Here is a 21,182-nt window from a genome sequence, read left to right on the forward strand (position 1 = left end):
TGCGTAGGTTAAGGATCTGGTACGTGAGAGCTATGGGAATATGTGCCGTTTCTAGCAGCACATGCTGGTGTTGCTTTTAATTTTTTTCTTGACGATTGGACTCGCGCCACGACAATGCTTCAGATCAGCTGGTAAACTGACCAAATGAAGCCATTCAACTGATCTAGATAGTGATATTCTTTTGTTGTCTTTCTAATGACGAACCTTGCTTCTGTTCAAGTTAAACTTGATTTTTCTGTAGCAACATTTGAATGGAATATAACAGAATGAACATAAATCGCTATGTAACTGACGATGCCTACTTACGTAAAATAATACATTTTGTTGACCAACTGCTTTGCCAACGTAAGAAGAATTAAATGCTGCCTTTTAAATGTAGGTACCTCCGGAGTGTCTGGCATAACTGACCTTACTCAAGACCCGGGCAGTGGACAGCCACTAGGTTTGTCCTTTTGTATATTCTCCTATCGTTTTATCTATTCATCTTTCTATCCTTGTTTTGATCCATTTTAGATGACATGTTAATAGCAAGTGCGTGCTGGGGAGGAAGGCTAGTTCTCCTTGCAAAAATTATGCATGACTATTGATTGAATAATTATAGTTTTAAGACTAATTCATCTCAAAATTATGAAAGACTGCTATCCAATGAACCTATTATGCTTTTAGATTATTGGACTTAGGAAGAAGATGGCGATTATTATTGTAATGTTGTTGCTGCGGAAGATTATATTACGCTGCTACTACTGCAGCTACTGACCAATGATGTATTTTCAATTTCAGTACCAGTATGTAACTTTACGATTGACTTGATTTTTGTCTTGGATGCTTCTGTAAGTATCCGGGACGCGGACTTTGAGGCGGTCCGATACTTCACGATTCGTACGATCGCCCAGTTGCCATTCTTGACCGGTAATACTCGGGTTGGCGTGATACTTTACGGCGAGGCCGTGTACCCCGACAGTCAGCTGATTCACCTCGGAGATAGTACAGACCAGAGTGATCTGATTCGACGGATACTGAGCATACAACGGGTGATTATTTAACGTTTTATTAGCTCAACTGGTTAAAACTTAGGCCTCGTATTTTCGAAACCTTTTGAGCACAATATCCATTTTCAAGCTCTAAACATAAAACTAAGATATGATTCTTGGCATAATTTGCATTAATAAACTTTATATTCTAGTCAAGTAATAACAAATACACAACCCTGAAAGTTCTGTGGTTATAACTATATTATAATGAAAGTGAAAGAGAACCAACAAATTCGAAACTTAGGGCTTCAGATGATATTTAACAAGGTATTTAACTTTTTAATTACATACACAAAAAATAGAGAAAACTAACCTGAAACTTTCGTACTGAGGCTAAGGACTTCTTCAGCAGACTGACGTGAGCTCTACTGACGGTCAACATCGCTCGATGGAATGGTGAGCCATGTTAACAGATTGTCCCAGATATACGGCAGGTTGTAACGGCCCCCGTTCCTGTTCAGCTATGTTGACAATCTGTAGAGATCACAGTCTCCTGATGAAGCTTAAGGACGAAAGCTTCAGGTTAGCTTTCTCTATTTTTATGTGTATGTAATTGAAAAGTTAAATACATTGTCAAATATGAATATTACTACACAGTTAAACGTTCACCAAAGAATCATGTGAGTATCGTACTCAAATAGTTTCCAAACTAGACGGTCAGGCTAGATTATGCCATGGCGCATCGACCGTTGGAGAATTGCTTGATTTTAATATTTCGACTATTAGGATTGTCTTGAAACTTTATATATATATATATATATATATATATATATATATATATATATATATATATATATATATATATATATATATATATATATATATATATATATATATAAAATGAGGACTAGTTGATCCAGAGTGAAAATAGCCTCCAGCGCATCCAATACGGCTACCTGGGCGTCCATTTTGAAACTCTTTGTTACCGTTACTCATCTTCAGCAGGTATATGGCAATACTGACATGGTACTTTTAATCAGAAATGACGGCAATCTGTAAACAGGGTCAATAATTTTCATTCTGCTGTTCAACTTAATAAAGCATGCAACGATCAAAGATAAGTTTCAATTTGGGTGATTTTCAGTTACTAGGTTAATATTTTTTTATTTAAAAATATTTGGAGCAGAAAACATGTTTGATTCTATCTGTTGATGTTGACTGCGGTTGCGTTTCAAGAGGTTGCACTGTATTTCTGATTTTAAATGAATAGCTTCGACCCAACCGATCCGCCAGCGCATTCTACTACAGTTGATTCATGATTAAGTTGTACGAACTTGGGTGCTAGTTATACAATTATTATTACCACAGAAATTCTTTTCAAACAAGCCTCCAAATATATATGCAAACCTTTATATGTTTTAAAATATTGAATACTGCAATATTTTCTATAAATTCAAAAGATAACCATGTTGGTCCAAGCAGCACTTATACATATATATATATATATATATATATATATATATATATATATATATATATATATATATATATATATACCTTGGTACGGTGCTAGTCATGCTTAACAGCAAAATATTTATAATATCTTGTGATTTATTACAATTTTGCTACGGTGGTTGCCAGCATAATATAAACTGCATACTACTACTTCGCTATTGGCACCGGAATATTTGATGTTAAAAGAAAACTCAGTCTGAACGTTCCTGTTGTCGTTTATCGCATTCTGAGACGATGGTCCTTTTTAAGGTTGGCGATTGTAGTGTGGATTATTTGCAAATAAATCGCAAGGCACGTTATTGTACACAAATTATTTTTAGACATGTTTATCATTATATTAGTATCGGCCAGTTGCACCGGCTGAATAATTTACTAGGTAAGAGGCGAAGTTTAAACTGTAAAAAGAAAAGCATTAAAAATTAAATTATACACAGGTTTTTTTCTTCTTCTGAATATAATGTTGCGGTTCCTTTGTAAATTCGGCGTCAGATCGTGAATAATTATTTAAAATGAAGAAAAGAAGAAGAGTATGGCTCCAGCCTATGCGGCATTATGAGTAATGCATGACAATCCCTACGAGGATTAAACTGGGCCTGATCTTTATGTTATGCATTACTTTGTAAAGCAACGAGAGCTTAGAGTTTAGTTTTTGTTTGCCTGGTTATTGGGAGCTAGTGTTTGGACTATTTCTCAAAACGTGCAAATTGCTAGGAGCAGACGTCATAGAGTACAGTATTCAATAGACTTTTATGGTAGCATTGATCATTTTCGTAAAGTGGATCCTATGTAATTTCTTAAGGAATTCTCGTGATATTCTCACGCATTTGTGTTTAGTAAATTGAGATATAAATAATTATATTAGGTGTTTAGGTCTTGGCATTAAATTCCAATATACGGCTAAGAAAAACTAACTGATAAATAAAAAAAAAAGATAAACAAGAAAAGGCCATGCGTTCATCAAATTATAGTCTCGGGAATGTATGTGATCATTGGTTGCTTAGAATAAAAAATTATTTGTGGTAATTGCACGTTTAAGAAACCTTGAGTTGACAACGACTGTTGTCTTGATGTAGTTTAAAATAGGGACACATCAAGGTTCTCTTACATTCCTTGCGTGTTACAGTACATTTCATTTAAGTCTTGAATGGTCGTATATATAAAACCAGATTGATACTTGTAAATGAGATTATTTGATATACGATGGCTTATTAACTATTTTCACTAAGGTGAATATCACAATATTACATGGCAGTCGGTGTTAATAACCATATTGTGTAATTTTCAAGCAAATTTGCTGGTAAAAGTCGCAATTTCTATGTATGGTTTTACCGGTGTATGCAACATTTATCTACGTAAATGTCGCCAGTAAATGTTTCAAGTAAATTTAATTTTGTGACATTTAACGGAAATGCAATGTCACCGGTCGATGTAACTTGTGTCATATGCTTGTGTTTGTCACATTTACAGGCGCTACACGAACATCGGATATGTAATGATAAAGATTTGATCTGTCAATATTTTGAAAATTGGAATGATATTTGCAATGTTTTACTGAGTGGGAAATGTACTGGTACAAAATTGTGGATAGACTTGATACAAGGAGACTGATACAGCATGAGATCCTTGGGGTGTTTACCTATTAAGAGAAAGTGTAATATGCTGTCAAGAGAAACATTACATCTATCTGCGAAAGCTGGAAGTGGATAATTAGTGTGGAATATAAAATGATTTAGAAGAGATCAAGAAAATTCTACTGCTATCCCTGGTTGGAGAAATATAATGTCTTTCTTGAAAACAGTGGAGGAATGACTTGACACAGGCCGTCCAATTTCATCAAAGTTGCCACTATCTTCCAATATGTTCTAAGGTCATTTGTTTGTTCAGTTCGTCCAGACTGTCTTATAGATTGGCATCAAATGTTTCTCTTGTAACATATATATGACTAAAGGATATGTTGATTTTGAAATAATAAAATAGTGTGGGCGAAATGCTGTTTCAGAGCAAATTTCCCAAGTATTGTAAACTTCTTTTGAGTAGTTTCTTTTTGGGTGTTTTATACTGTTTGGTTGGCATGAATTACAGTGTTGCCAAGTTGCTTGTACTGGAAAAAAAACTGCAACTAAGTAAGAGCACAGTTATTGGGTATGTTGTACACCAACTAAACTCATCTCCGACGGATTCGGTCTTTAATAGGTAATATTTTTAATTTAGCAGCTACGTTTTCCATGTTTTCTGAGTGGTCAAAATTATTAGTATGAATGCTCTGGCTTGAAGACATACTAACTGGGCTATGTTTTCTATCATTTGAATTACCACCATACAGTATTTCAGTAATCTACGTAAGGTTGTATGTAACTATTATACAATATTTTCCGGTGCTTTTCTGGGAGAAAGAAAATCTTATCCGAGTGTGAAAAGACATAAACTTGAATCGATTTTGTTACTGATATATTTGATACGTTCAGTTCATGATCAATTGTTACTTACAAAACAAACCAGGTACTCTATCACGACAGACCATTTGCTAATTTATATCCTTCCAAATAAGACAGTTTATCACTACCAAGATTTGTTCTATTCTTAACGTGACTTGATAAGCAATATTTTAATTTTGCCAGTATTGACTGACATGTCGTTGCTTGTGTACCAATTGTTGAGTTTCTTATGTTTAAAAGTCGATTGGAGTCAGCAGAGTATCACACACAAACAAGTTGAACTCAACCAATATTTCAATCGCAATCCAGTTTCAAACGGTGACAGTGTCATTGTTGACCATTGCACTAACCCAGACATCACATCATTTGTACAGCATGCTTATATTTAACTGCTGAGCTAATGCTACTGAGGTCTCTGGTTCTGTTTCCGGCTCAGCCTAAATACACGTTGTGACAATGTTACATAATTCGGCAACACCATTTGTCCAATCTCATTGAAATGCATCTCCGTGTACAGAATCATTATTTCACAATTTTTCCGTGGTAAAATAGTTCGTTTCGTTTAATGTTCCACAATAAAAAGGCATAGACAAAATTACCTCTAAATTTAGATGCAAATTACTTAGCTTGGTACTGGTCTGGATATTGATACATCGTTTGATCACGGCTAGCCGAAAAATCGTATCGTTAAACGCAACTAATGAGGGCAAGGAGGATAATTGTGAATCTCATAAATCTGTCATTCATTCAGAACATATGCGGTCAAATGAGATTTGTTGCAAATGTCATCATTCATTCAGAGCATCAATAATGTTTTGCTGGATATTGGATGTATTAGCTAGGTTAAAGTAATATTCATCCATGCTTCAAACAAAGTTGTAATTTTGCATGGTTATTTGTTGCTGTTTGTTTTGGTGGGTTTTTTAATAGACAAGCGATATGATTAATCGTAGTAGAGAACGATCACCGACGTTTATTTGTTGCGTTTTACAGTTTATTCGTTACGGTATGAGTAACAAAAAGTTTGAAATTGTGTGCTTTCAAGAGTTTTGGGGGATGGGGCTGCCTCGAACTTGATGATTGATCAACTTTCTTTGTTGATCTTTTGTACTTCTGTCACTTTCGTTTGAATTCAACAGCATTAAGCCTACAACACGGTCAACGTGATTGCGTAGCTACTGAAAATGTATTTTGACACGTACATCATCAGAGGGTAGATTTTAATGTTTATCAAAGATCTCAAACTGTTTGACTTATATATCGTGTTTTTGTTGTTTTTTCCCCCAAGGATCCTCTAAACTTTAACACCAACACAGCAGAAGCACTGCGTAGGATGCAGAAAATGTTCATTGATAAGCCGAAAGCTGGAGCTTTGCAAGTCGGCATCGTCGTCACTGATGGTAAGAACACAGAATATAATCTCAATGATATACCACTGATTCTCTGGTAATTTGTCATCTTATCTGTGACTTTATTTTCCATTTATCATGGCCTTAATACAGTTTTATTTCTTGCTCCATATTTTAGCACCACCACCACCCAAGAAAGAGGACAATTACAAATTTATTCATTATACATTTTTTTAAAAACAAAATAATTTTGTGAATAATAACATATTTGTCAAAAGTTTACTATATTCCTATTTTTGTCAAGCTTCCCCTATTGACAAACGTTTCTTTGTTCAAATACATTTATTTTTAAATCCACACTACTAACGTACAAGTTTGAAATCAAGTTGTAAAATTTACTACAAGCATCCACTATATAAATTGCCAATCTAGTAGTTTTTCAATCTATTCAATGACATTTTAGTACAATTTCAAATTACTCATGCGCGTGACGACCCACGCAATAATCGTGGCACATTCATTTTTATTGACTTTGTTTATAATTTCTTTTCTTGAAATTAACTACCTTAAATAATGCGAATTTTTAAAAATATTTTTATAGAAAGCTTCTATTCGCGTTTTTCCTTGGACACTGATCCCAATTCTCATTAGGCGTGGTTAGTTTCGCTCGATGTTGATATAAAGTCCAATTTAATCGGTTCATGTTGTCAGATCATTTAAAAACGTCTAAAATGTACCGAACATATATTAAATAAATTATGTGGCAAATTCACGCCTCTCGTAGGATAAATTCGGTTACACGATTGTCACTTAATTCCATATTTACATATTGCGCCAATCGGAACATCCTCGTCCATCCAAGAAACCTCGGATGTAATTCATCTCCATTGAGCACTATATTCTGAGCTAATTTTGATCACATCGAGCTATAAAAGGGCGGAAGGAGACAAAGTCACAATTTGGAACATACGTGGTGTACTGCACCAGAGGCGAATTAAAACAGAATGTGTATTCAAAGAACTTACTTCCATTGTTATTTCGAAGCCTCAAATAAAAGGCCAAGCGATGCTCCATTCGACTCTGGGCTTCTACCACGCTCTACTGGAACATCGCTCGGCCATTTCAGCCACGTTGTGGAATAATCTCTGAATTAGTTCTAGGAGTATATATCGGTTTCATGTGTTTGGTGGTTCTTTCTCGACTGAAAAGGCTGAGGATGATCCTATTACTTCCACCCCGCGCGTAATATGTCACTCATATTTTTTGAATCATTGTCTCATGTCATCATGTAACTCGGGACGAAATGGGTACATTTTTGTATACATCTAACATACAAATGCATTAAGAAATGTAACTACTACATGTTTGAGAACATTTGTTGATTTGATGACTTTTTTATATATGTCATAATGAGCTACTGAAATGTATCAGCGGGAGAAAATTGATATCACCACAATGGCACGTTTATCACCATGTCTGTGTTGGAATTACTTCATTTGACACAGTTGGGAAACATATTTGCCCCTATGCATGTTATTCAAAGATGTCTTTCCATAGTGATATATTTTTCATATATGTGTGTATGTGTGTGTGCGTGTGAATAGGTCTTAAAACATGTACAGACATTTGAATACTACACATTTATGTAGTCAATGAGGGTGTGCCATCCAAAAACGAAGAGAAAAAACTGACACCAAAAACAACAGCAAAAAATGCTTATAAGATTTAAAGCAAATATCAGTCTTCTACACTAATCGTGCAAATATTTGAGTGAACAATCTTAATGACTTGTTTCTACCGAATATTTAGTGTCACCCATATAGTACATGCTATGAGGACGGTACAAGTGTTTAGGAAAAATTGCAGGTAATAATTAATTTTTTGAAAGAAATGATTATAAATCTAGTCACAATCTGTGCAGTAAACAGCGATACACGAGATTCGATTATAAACCGAAATTAAGCGCCAATACAAATTTGGGTGCAACTTCTATCAGCGACCTATACTGCAACATTGCCATGGCTACATAATTCACGTTTCATTTAATGCAGCAATAAACATGGATAGATGATTGGTGTGTGTGTGTGTGTGTGTGTGTTGTCTAGAGTAAGGTTGTTAACATTTATATAGTTAAACCTATGCTGCGTGGAAAGCACTTAAAATACAGGAGCTTCGGGGGCTACGCTCCACCCGCCACCCACGCTCCGGAGGGTCGATCCCACAGACCCCTTGCCTACTTGTTTACAACCCACAAACGATTGGCAAACTCGCTATTACCAAAATCATTTGCTTACAGATATTACGCTTTGAAGTCTTTCAGATATTACCATTGTATGTGTAACAAGAGAACCGGGTGGGATTTTCGTATTCACAACAGAACTTCTGACGATGATATAAAGACAATGTTTAATAACGGATGACTTGAATGAGCAACTAATTATGGAAATGTGCGTGGATATATTCTACAAAATATTGGATTTAATTAACATAAGAACGCACAGACTTAATGATGAAAAATACAAATAAATTAATTTAGCAAATATAAAGACAAGGGGTGAATGGTTCACAACCATTTGATAATGAAACGACGGATATAGTTTATTCAGGTAGTAAACTATGTAAAATTTTACTCATAGTAAAATGCATTCACTCAGGTAGCGAAGTTATAGTGACAAAAAAAGAGGGACAGATATATAACTTATATTTACAGTCCCGATAGATACACTTTGTTTTACGAACCCCAAAATTAGCCCACGGCTAACAAATTACATGTACGGAGATACAGTCCGTCATCAGTACACTGTTTCAGCTCCACGGCTGTTACAGTTCAGCTTCACAGCTACTACAGACTCCAAACACTTGGAACACTTCGAAACACTCGGAACACTCCGAACATTAGACCCTCAGGACATTCCGGGCATTAGACACTCTGGTCAATTCAGACACAGACACTCTGGTCACTCCAGACACAGACACAGAGACACTCTGGTCACTCCAGACACAGACACTCTGGTCACAGACAGACACTCCGGTCACGGGCATTGGACCCTCCGGTCACCGACAGCTCTACAGCTGGTCACAGGCATTAGACCCTCCCGTCACAGACAGCTCTACAGCTGAAGATGTGTAAGTCCTTGAAGCAGACTGCCCGCTGACAAGACTATTTCGTATTGTAAAGAAATGTACATATGGTGAGGTATTTATACACAGACAGTCTGTGCAATGTAGGCATTCGGTTCGTCCCATCGAGAGCACTTCGCACGTGCGGCATGGGATGAACCGAACTCACTATTTCGAAATACGACGCAATATACATAAATTATCCTCGGGTATTGTTGTACAAAAAAAAAAAAAAAAAAAAAGAAGAAACCCGAGTCCATGTATTCAATAAATAAAGGAGTTTAATTCCGTGACAATACATCCCTCCTAAAAAAAGTGGTAACACTTTTAGAAAAATCACGAAATGTGAACATAAACCATTGTTAAAACTTCCAAATCTAATACTAAACGAAAATGATCAGCTAATTACACACTATTTAAAAAATCAGCACCCACAGTTTCCGATCCTCGAATAGCCTCGATCCGGAAACTATACGGTTGCAAAGATAACGCCCAACGCATCAATATTGCATTGGCGATCTTTGCTTTGTTCAAGTATAAGAGCGGCTGATGGTCCGTTTCTAAGGTAAACTCCCTCCCGAAAAGGTACGTATGGAATTTTTCTATCCCCCATACTAAGGCTAGGTACTCCTTCTCAATCACGGAGTAGTTTTTCTCCCTAGGGAGCAATTTCCTACTTGCATAAGCAATGGACAATTTCATCCCCTCTTGCTCCTGTAGCAAAACAGCCCCAAGACCCGTATCAGGCGCATGTCCTCAGCACAGACGTTTTGTTCAATTCTGGCAACTTTAAGATTGGTGCACTTACCAGTTTCTGTTTTAAAGCGTTCAATGCTTTTTCCTGGTATACACCCTAGGGAACTTTATTCGGCTGCCCTTTCCTAATCAAGTCTGTTAATGGGCTGGCAATAGCCGCAAAATTGGGGACAAATTTCGTGTAAAACCCAATCAAACCTAGGAAAGATCTTACTTGTTTTGTTGTTTTTATTTTCGTTTCTGGATAAGGTGCATCTCTGATTGCTCCTATTTTATCTGGGTGAATTTTCAACTGACCTAATCCACTTACGAGATGTCCCAAACACTCCAGGCTAAAATACCCTATACTACATTTGGTGGGCTTCGCTGTAAGATTTGCAGTGTGAAGTCTATCGAACAGATCCCGTAATACCATAACATGTTCATCCCATGTATGTGTATAAATAAAGATATCATCTACGAAACTGTCGACGTTTTCCATACCGTTTAACAGTTTACGCATGAGACGAACGCACGACGCACCGGCGTTGACTAAACCGAAAGGCATAACTTTAAATTGATAAAGACCTTTGGGAGTCGTGAATTCCGTTAACTCGCGGGCATTATCAGCGTATGGTATTTGTCACTATCCCTTGGTAAGGTCTAATTTGGAAATGTATTTATGACCTGCCAACTTTGAAAATAAACTTTCCATGTATGGCATTGGTTCTGCGTCGAACACGGTGATTTTGTTCAGTTGCCTAAAGTCAGTGCAAAAACGGTTCGTCCCGTCTTTCCTTCTGACTAACACAATGGGGGACGAGTACCGGGAACAGGAAGGTTCTATCACTTCCTGGTCTAACATTTCCCCACACTTCTTCTTTGATTGTCTCCCGCGCATTAAAGGGTATTGGATATCCTTTAATCCTGATCGACTCAGAGGTATTCAACTTTATCTCGTGTTGAATCAATCCAGTACGGCCTGGTTTGTCCGTAAACACTTCAGGGTATTGTGACAAAACCTCCAAGATTTGTGTACGCTGACCCACTGATCAATCCGGGCATACATTGATCTGGTCAATACCTTCTTTCCCTGCGTCAATGGGGTAATCAAGGGGCATTTCTGTACTGGAGACGAATTCCGATTCGTCACACGACTTATCCTCTATCACCGCTACGCATACTACATTCAAGACCCCTTTATCAATTGTTTGTCTAGGTCTTTCTACGTAAAGTTTAAGCATATTGACATGCAATATCTTGGACTTAACATTCACGTCAATGATATAGTCCATTTCACCTTTCACCTGTTTGACTTCGTATGGCCATTTCCACTGGACTAGCAGCTAGTTTTTATTCGTTTGGAGAAGCACCAACACTAGATTTCGCGAGTTCGTCTTGCGCCAATCGACATGTACTTTCTAATATTTCGCGCAAATCTACTACGTATTGGTAAATAGTCTTAACTTCTTAGTCTGCGACTTGGTCTGACCACAGTTCGCGTTGAATGCGCATAGGACCACGAACTGTCCTACCGTACAATAGTTCAAACGGGGAGAAGCATAAGCTTTCACGAGGAACCTCACGATACGCGAACAGGATTGCGTTCAGATACCTATCCCAATCCTTAGGTCTTTCCGCACACATCCGTCGCAACATTTTCTTCAACGTCCCGTTGAATTTCTCGACCAACCCATTGCACATAGGGTGGTAGGGTGTCGTGCGCAACTGTTTATGGGACAAAACCTACTCATTTATGCCATGAGATCTGAGGTGAATTGCGCTCCAAAATCCGTAAGAACCTCTTCGGGCACTTCGACCCTGCTGAACATGTCTACAAGCGTTTCGGCTACACGTTCGGCTTCAATCGATGGCAAAGCTATGGCTTCGGGGTATATGGTAGCGTGAAGATGTACCATTCTTTTTCCGATCTGTATGTGGAAATATAGGTCCCACAATGTCAACGGCCACTCTTTTAAACAGAGTATCTATCAAGGGCATCTGACCTAACGGTACTCTAGTTACCCTGCCCTTAGAGGCCATTTTCTGGCAAACATCGCACGAGCGACAGAAGCGCGCTACGTCGCTATTGACACCAGGCCAATAAAATTATCTTAATACCCTATCTGTTGGTTTCTTCATGCCTAAATGACCCGCCATACTCGACTCGTACACGACCTTGAGTACATGAGACCTGAATTTCTGGGGGACCACTAGTTGCAAGAACTTCCTATCAAGTGTACAGTATTCCCTAAATATTAAATCTTTCCGAGTAAGGAATTTAGAGGAACCCCTGTTCATACACTTCCTCACAGTACCCGATAATGTTTTCTCCGCGGTTACGCGTAGAGATTCTTCGCGGGAGATATCAGTAACGACTTCCGGTACTTTTAATTTACGTAAAGGTTTGTTATCTTCCTTTACCTAAGCCCAGGTTTGCACTGCTTGGATGATCGGGAATTGGAAGTTTGACATGGTCGGGAGTCTAGACCCTTGTACATTGGCAGTCGTAAATTCATAGATCAGGTTGGCTATGCACAAAGCTTCCACGGTTCCGGTCAAAAAAGGTGTTTCGACAACTATCCTTGCGACAGGAACGTGGTCAATTGTTTGGTCTAGTAGCATACAAGGCGATTTAAACCCAAGCAATTGATCATCGCGGACTACGCACCGTTTCACGACTACAGTAGTGCACCCTGTGTCACGTAAAACAGTCACTTTCTGTCCGTTGAGAGTGCCATTTGCCGTCGGTACCCGTGCCACGGGGGAAATACACGTGCCGATCGATTGGATCGCATCGCGACCGATTTCTGCACGCAACACTGGCTCGTACACCGCTTCCCGCTTAGCTTGCTGGGCAACACCGAGTTTCCCATCTACCGACCGTCTGCCTTCAATGGCTACCGCAACTCTATGGACTGGTCCCTTCCGCTTAGGACAATTGGGGGAGATATGATCTCACTCCTTGCAAGTGAAACATTGCTTGTCCTTGTGACTTCCCTGGTTATCCCTACCAAGTTTTCCAGGTTCCCGGGGTTTCTGGTCCTTGACCTGATTGCCACCTTTGTTGTCTCGCGTGATGACGTTCTGTGAACCTCCCCGAGTTTCAGCGAATAAATCCGCCTGTGTGGCCATGTCATATATATTCATGAAGGACTTTTCTCTCAAGAACAAATATAACTCCTTGCCACAAATTGTCAATAGTTGGTCTAGGAGCAAGAAATCGATAAAACCCTCAATTGTCTTCACGACTTTACACATTCCACCCATCGCTGCAAAAAAACAACAGGGAAACTGGTTTTTAATATGGTCTTCTACCTGTATCAGTGAGTATTTTGTTCGTTTAAGCGGCACTTTTAACTGTACAATGCCGAGGAAATAGGAGCTAAGTGTCTTTCCCAATAACAACTTGATGTATCCACCCTGGTCTGGGCAGGTGTGGAACACACAATTCATGGATTACCAGTCCGACGCTCTATCAACCGTGCTTTCTTTATTTCGACTAGAAATTACTAAACTTATTGGTTAATGTAAGTTGCATAAAGCTATTACAATATATTGCCTTCAGTCGTCTTGCATGCTTCTACGTGAAGACATTAAGTGCCCAAGATGTCAGTAATCCAAGGACAGGTCAACGTAGTGATCAAAACATTTGGGGCTAAGACGATACAATTCACGTTTATAGAAAATACATGACACACCTAAATATGTGTCTAGTACAGTGGTGTGAGTATAATAGCATGTGATTTCGTCTTACACGCACTTTCGACACTTACTGATTTTTAGTCTGCAGGAAATCGGAAATATTTAATACTGGTTTGTCGTGGAATTTAGTTCCGTACTTGTTCAATCCCTCTGTTCTTTCTACGTCGCCTTATTTTCAGATTTGTTAGAATGACAAAAAGAAGGTATGACTCCTAGAAATGTGCACGTTAACGTTAATAATATCGAGGATCGTAATACACAACTGGCAAGTACCTTCATGATGATGATGTTTGGAAGTGCTAGTCGATATAACAGTATAATTACCGAAGAAATCAGCAGTGATAACTAGGAGTGAGAGTGTCGATGCTTGGTAAAGCCTCATTTAATTGTCCTTATTTTAGGGGATTCGATGAATTTCTTGGACACGATGCAGGCAGCTTCAGAAGTTAAAAATTCGTTTATCAGGATGCTAGCAGTCGGTATTAAGAATGAGATCGGGCGGGAACTCCAACTAATAGCGTCGTTGCCTAACCTAGCGATAGGGGTAAATACTGACGAACTCCAAAGTGTCAGCTTCGGCCGGCGTGTGGCGAGTCTAGTGTGCGATTGTAAGTAATAATAATATTAATGATAATACCATTTTCACCACCACCACCAGAGCTCTCCTCTTTACGCTTCCCTATCCCTCCTCCTCCTGCAACCTCGTTTGGATTAAATGCTGGAGATGAAACAATAAGCTCGGTACAGGAAATTTGTGGAATCTGGTGCGTTCTTGATAATCCCAAAATTGATATTTGTGACCAAGAAAAGTAACTAACATGAATCAGTAAATAACTATGTATCAGCAAATATCCATGCTACTGTAAATACAATGTATCAGTAAATAACCATGAATCTGTAAATAATTATGTATCGGTCAATAACCATGCATCAATAAATAACCGTATGTCAGTAAATAATCTTGTATTAGTAAACATCTAAGTATCAGTAAATAACCATGTATTAGTAAATAACCATGATTCAGTAAACAACAATGCATCAGTACATACAATGAATCAGTAAACAACCATGCATCAGTACATACAATGAATCAGTAATAACCATGCATCAGTGAATAACCATGTGTCAGTAAATAACCATGCATCAGTGAATAACTATGTGTCAGTAAATAACCATGCATCAGTGAATAACCATGTGTCAGTAAATATCCATGCATCAGTGAATAACCATGTGTCAGTAAATATCCATGTATCAGTAAAAAACTATGCATCAGTATATAACCATGTATCAGTAAAAAGCAACATATCAGTAAACAAGCAAGTATCAGTACATATTTTTGGTTCAGGTGTCTAGTAAAACTTTTTTTCCTCATTTCCAGTAACTTCTGATGGAACTATTGCAACAGGTAAAGATGGGGTTAACATTGTTCATAATTATAATATTTTATTTAATTTTCCACGGATTAACACGACACACATGGTATTGCTTGTAGCTTTAACAGTAAGAAAATCCATATTTTGTGTTCTAAAAGAATTTTGTCTTTTGAAATGAAGTTGCAAGGTGGCCGAAGATTCCTTTCATAATAAATGTACCACCTGATTGGCGCGCTATATTATCTAGCTTAAAGAATTTTGTATTCACTATTAATGTTATTCCTTCATTTTTTTAAAATTCATTTTGCTACTTATTCGTTCATTCACTATTCAATAAATCATTTGTAATTGCAGACTTTAGTTATCAAGTTCAATCACTTTCAGATTTTGGTTATCGATTTCAATCACTTTCACCTCATGTGACAATGAAACATTATGTGTCCGAGCGAACACAATCACTCCATTTAATCAACTTTTAAATTTTATAATGTAGGCTATACACTTTACTTTTCTTTTAAGTGTTAGAAAACTACACAAAATATGAACATATTAAATATTTTAACTGTATGGCCTTACTGTCTTAAATGACCAGTTTCGATACATTTTAATATAGTTAATGTTAGGATTTCTATGGCTCATTATTTATTCAAGCTCAGATAGAACCCGTCGTGTCCATTTCTGTTAATATTACATTATGCACCAAGTTCTCTGTAACTATGTTGCCTTGCTCCAGTCAAACTGCCGCCAGTGAAGGTTGATATGGTGTTCCTAATGGATGAGTCGAAGTATGTCACACAGGCTGACTATGACGCAAGCAGATACTTCCTCAAGTCAATACTCTCAAGGTTTGTAACAACCACCTTACACAAAGTAATGGATCGAAACTTATGCTTATAAATTTGTGAGGCAGTCTCCATATTTTGCCGGTTATAAGATATCTGAGAATATGTCCTTTTATAATAATAATAATAATAATCCATGATTTAATAAAGTTTGGTGAATGCTGCATGTTGGCTAATTATTCGGGCTGAGAAATATCTTCCCACCACAAACTGTACATAGTCAACAAATAATCACTAAAATATAACAAAGTTATAAATGATAACGTAAATACATATATTACATATCCTAGGTTATTCAATTATTATTATTATTATTATTTACATTAAAACAAGAAATATTTTAACTGTAGCTGCACCAGATCAAACTAAAGCCATAATATTAGCTTCTTGGTTGCAGATATTACATTGATGTAAACCTGACAAGAGTGGGAGTTATAAACTTTGCAACGGACACCCGTCTGTTTCCCAGCTACTACATAGCTCTCGGCTCCAAGAACTCGGAAGCAGACCTCATGGTTGCCATAGACGGACTCAGGAAGAACTTCTTCAACATCAACCGCAACATCGGCGCAGGTCTTGGGGTGATGATCAATGAGTTCAACAGCGGAAATGACCTCCGACCAATGATCGGCATCCTAATAATCAGCGGTCAGTCAGAAGATGAAATCTCCAACACTGTCCTGAGTGCGAAGGCTGCAGGAATCAACCTGGTAGTCATCCAGTTGTGGTTGGGTCAGTCGCAGTGGGAACAGACATATATCGCCAGTAGCATTGCAAAATTCTTCAAATTTGAGAACTATGCAAGCCTGAAATCTCAGGACAATATCAATAATGTGAATATAGTCCTCCATGCAAGTGAGTATAATATAGTATGCAATAGATTGCGCTTGACATTGTCCTCTGTGAAATGAATAAGTTTTTTATATTCCCATTTTTCAAGTACCACAATGTACGTTGTGATTTTTAAAAAATATAAAACTGCACTGAAACTGCGTAACTCTGAATTCTGTTACTGCGTAACTCTTAATTCTGTTTTAAATATATTTAATTTCCTCACATATTTGTCTTCTCAATTTTTGCCAGGTTGGTTGGTTTAACTGCACTTTTAACACAATGTTAGCTATAATACTGAGGAAAATGGAGCTAAATGTAATTCCTAAAGGCACAACATTGCAACCGATCCGCCTAGTTTAGGTAGGTATCGAACCCGCAACCAATGAATTACGTGTCCGACTCTCTACCAGCTGAGCTATTTGTCAGAAGAAAGTAAGTGATTATAAAGCAATGATTTTTATATGTGTGATTTGTGTTTATTTTAAATATAGTTCTTTTAAAAAATTCAGTCGTATCGCTAAGATGTCTGCTATGTGGCAGTTTATAGTGATGCCTAGCACTGAGGCATCATGCCGCAGACATGTAGCATGATGTCCCACCCAGTCACCATATCCTGACACCAGGCTGACCAGTCCTAACACTAATCTCTCCTAAAGCCGAGCACCTAGCGAAGCAGCTGTTAGTACCATTTGTATAAGTCTTTGGTATGACTTGGCTGGGGGTTTGAACCCGCGACCTGCCACACCCAAGATGGATGCTCTAACCGCAAGGCCACCAGAGCGCTAATAAAGCAATGAGATACTCAAATTAACTATCTTGCTGAGTACAATCTTCAGTTTTATTCTTTCAAAATTTGCATCAGCTATTTGTGTTATGCACCGATCACATCGCTTTCATTTACACTCGTCATCATAGCTTAATTTTGCACGAACATTCGGGGACTAGTAATGGTTTTAGTGAATTGTTTATATACCAATTTCTCTCTTCTTGTTTCAGTTGCCTCAGGAGCTTTCACAACCAATACTAGCGACGGGACAGGTAATATACTTAGGTGACTCAGAGATGTAACTGTTTACTTGTAGAACATAGAAAAGCAAGCCTTTTTTTGTCGGTCTGTTATACAACACAGAAGTATATTTCTCAAGGATTTGTTTAATTTATTGGAGATGTTTAAAATGATGTGCAATAAATTACTTTTGTCTCGACGTTGATATATCACTGAGAATGAGAAAACTAGTTACTACTTATAAAGTAGGCAATAACCAGTATCTGCATTGTCATATTCTCAAATGAGAAGTAAGAAAAACCTACACAGCACAAGATATGCTAAATGTGATAAAATCATGGTTGAATTTCTATTTTGTTAAACACTCAGAATTTTGCATGCCTGCTTCGTTTAAATTATTTAAAGATGTCTCCATAATTACCCTTGAAATTGTAACTTGACAAGATCCATGTGAGCTAATATAAACAACAATGTTGAACTCGAGAGCTAAAGACAGTCAAAATCAGTAACAATTCTTCAAATTAAATGACATGAAAATGAAATAATTGTATCTGATTTTAATCTCCTATTGCAAATATTATTTGTATAAACAGCTACAAAATCGAAATAGATTACAATAATATAGTTGCATGTTCTAATATGATTGCATTATACTTGTTGGGAATGACGTGTGCTGTGGTTTGCATATTTTTAGGAGTCATTTATGAAAGTTACAAGTTTTATTTACAATATAGACTAAATTTTTCACAAAGTTCATGATTTATAATGAACCTTTAGACAAGAGTTCTGTGTAGTTTTTCAAGCGAACGTCGTAAACCATTATATTTCCGTGCCATGTCTGGTAATGTATATCCTCATCTATCTGTGCAAAGTCTAGGAATGCTAACCTTTATGTGGTTGAGAGTCTTGGAAATGTAAACCCTGATGTTGTCAGTGCAAATCTGGAAATGTAAACCCTGATGTTGTCAGTGCAAATCTGGAAATGTAAACCTTGTTGTGTATATGCAAAGCCTGTGAACGAAAACTCTGATCTGTTGGTGCGAAGTGTGGATGTATGCCAGTTGCAGCTGCTTGTGCCTTAGAGATGATATAAAGCAGGTGGCAGGTAAAAAAGAAATGATAGATTAACCAACAAGGACTGATGAATGAATGGATTGACGGATGGACGAATATGTGTCTGTATATTTAGATAGATGGACGCATTGGTGGACAGACATATCAACACGTTGACGTAAGGATGGCTGTATGAACTGACTGATGGATGGGCTGATGAATGGATGACTGGATGGATGGTTGAATTTTACAGCTAACACTGCTAATATGTAATATTATTCAGGTGTGTCCCATGCAATGTGGCAGAACGTAGTGGATATGGTGTTTATGATCGATGGCTCTCAGTCCGTGATGCTGGCTCCAGACTTCCTCATGATAAAGTATTTCATGAAAAAGATTATTGAAAGGCAAGTTTACGTTTTTCGTTAATAGTCTTCAAGGGTGGTATCTGATGGGGCACGTGTTAGGGAAAAGGATACGGGTGATAGTAGATCAAGACAAAATTGATAGTATCTTTCATTTAAAAGTCTTCATTAATAGTATCATGTAGGTACAGTGGTGTAGTTGTCAATGTGGTATGTGTATAACTCTAATTGCCGCACCCACAAGGGTTGTGATAATTGCATTACGCTTCCAAGAAAACAAGAATTTAGAGAAAAAGGATAATGGGAGACAAGGAAGGAATGAAGGAAGAAGGACAGTTTTATTGATGGATGGATAGATGCATGGATACAGAAAGTTATAAAGACCATGCAGCATGGAATAGATATTTTAAATATTCTTGAACATTCCTATGTTTTCCTCTTCAAAATTAATTTTATCTCTGGTTTATTCTTGCCAAATAGGTTCCGAGTCGGAGGAGGCTATGCTAGGTTTGCAGTTCTGATATTCGATGGTAAACAGGTTTACCGTGAAATTGCGTTCGACATTTATTCAGATGCTGCAGCTCTTGTCAGCTTGATTGATGGATTAGCCCGCTATGGAACTACTGCATCCGCTGACGCCAGTATTGCCCTGGCTAGAATGCGAGCCATGTTTCAAGCCAGCGGACGAGGCTCAGCAGCATGGGTTGGGATCCTGTTGACCAAGACGAATACGGGAGACTACTTGTTAGCAACAGCAGAGGCTCGGCGAGCAAAAGAAGCGGGCATTGCCCTCGTTACCCTTGGCCTTGACATCGACATCCAAGGATCGCTGTATGCTTTCCTAACTTCTTTAGCAACCTCGGTTGGAGGCCGATCAGCAACATATGCAGTGGTGACGAAGAATATCGAAGTTAACTTGGAGAATATAAGTCTTTCTCTGCACAATTGTAAGTTTTGGAAGGGGACAATTGTATCATACTCATATTTTCTGATCATTTTGAATATGGTATCTTTAGAATGATTGGATAATATGTCAGATGCGTTTGTATTATAAATAGGACGGTATTTGATCGTATGTATGTCATGAGGAATGGGGTTCTAAGGCATGTCAGCAGATTCCTTACTATACAGTACCATTTCAAGTTTTGTTCTAAAACTATGTCTGGAAAAATTGCACACACTAAGGTTTCGAAATAAACATAAATGCATAGTAATTTCAAGTTAAAATGCGACAATATTTCTGCATTGTTACTAACTTATATTGATGATCATGTTTATATATATATATATATATATATATATATATATATATATATATATATATATATATATATATATATAATGCTAGTTTAAATGTTGAAATTTTGAAATGTTAGTCCTGAAGTCAGTGTACTCATCAAACGTGAAGAATGTAGTAAGCATTCATTATTAATAACTGAAATAGTCAATCAGACTCGACATACTTTCCTGAACGAAAGCAAACCATAAAACTTTAAATCCTGGGGACACTTAATAAAATAATAATCACATGTCATAGTAGATTTAATACATTTTTTAAAATATGAATATTCTATTTCATTTCAGTCGCAGAAGGAGGCGGAGCACCATACATGGCAGGTGGGGTTGATACATTTTTGACAATAGAACGATTAAAATGAATTAATGAATTATGTACTTCTGAAGTCTTCGTTCAAATTAAAGTTGTCTCAATATATGACTACAAAACTTTCTTTCATGTTTAAAACAACTTAATATTGAAAACATTTATCGCCTGAGGTTGGTGAAAATATTATTACACAAACATCTTCTTTGATTTTTTTTTCTCTTTTAATCTTTGTGTTTCATTTAATTACATTTAACATTTAATTGATTTTCATGA

The sequence above is a fragment of the Sinohyriopsis cumingii genome, chromosome 3 (genome assembly GCF_028554795.1).
Source record: "Sinohyriopsis cumingii isolate HCF-2022 chromosome 3, ASM2855479v2, whole genome shotgun sequence".
Classification (NCBI taxonomy): Eukaryota; Metazoa; Mollusca; class Bivalvia; order Unionida; family Unionidae; genus Sinohyriopsis; species Sinohyriopsis cumingii.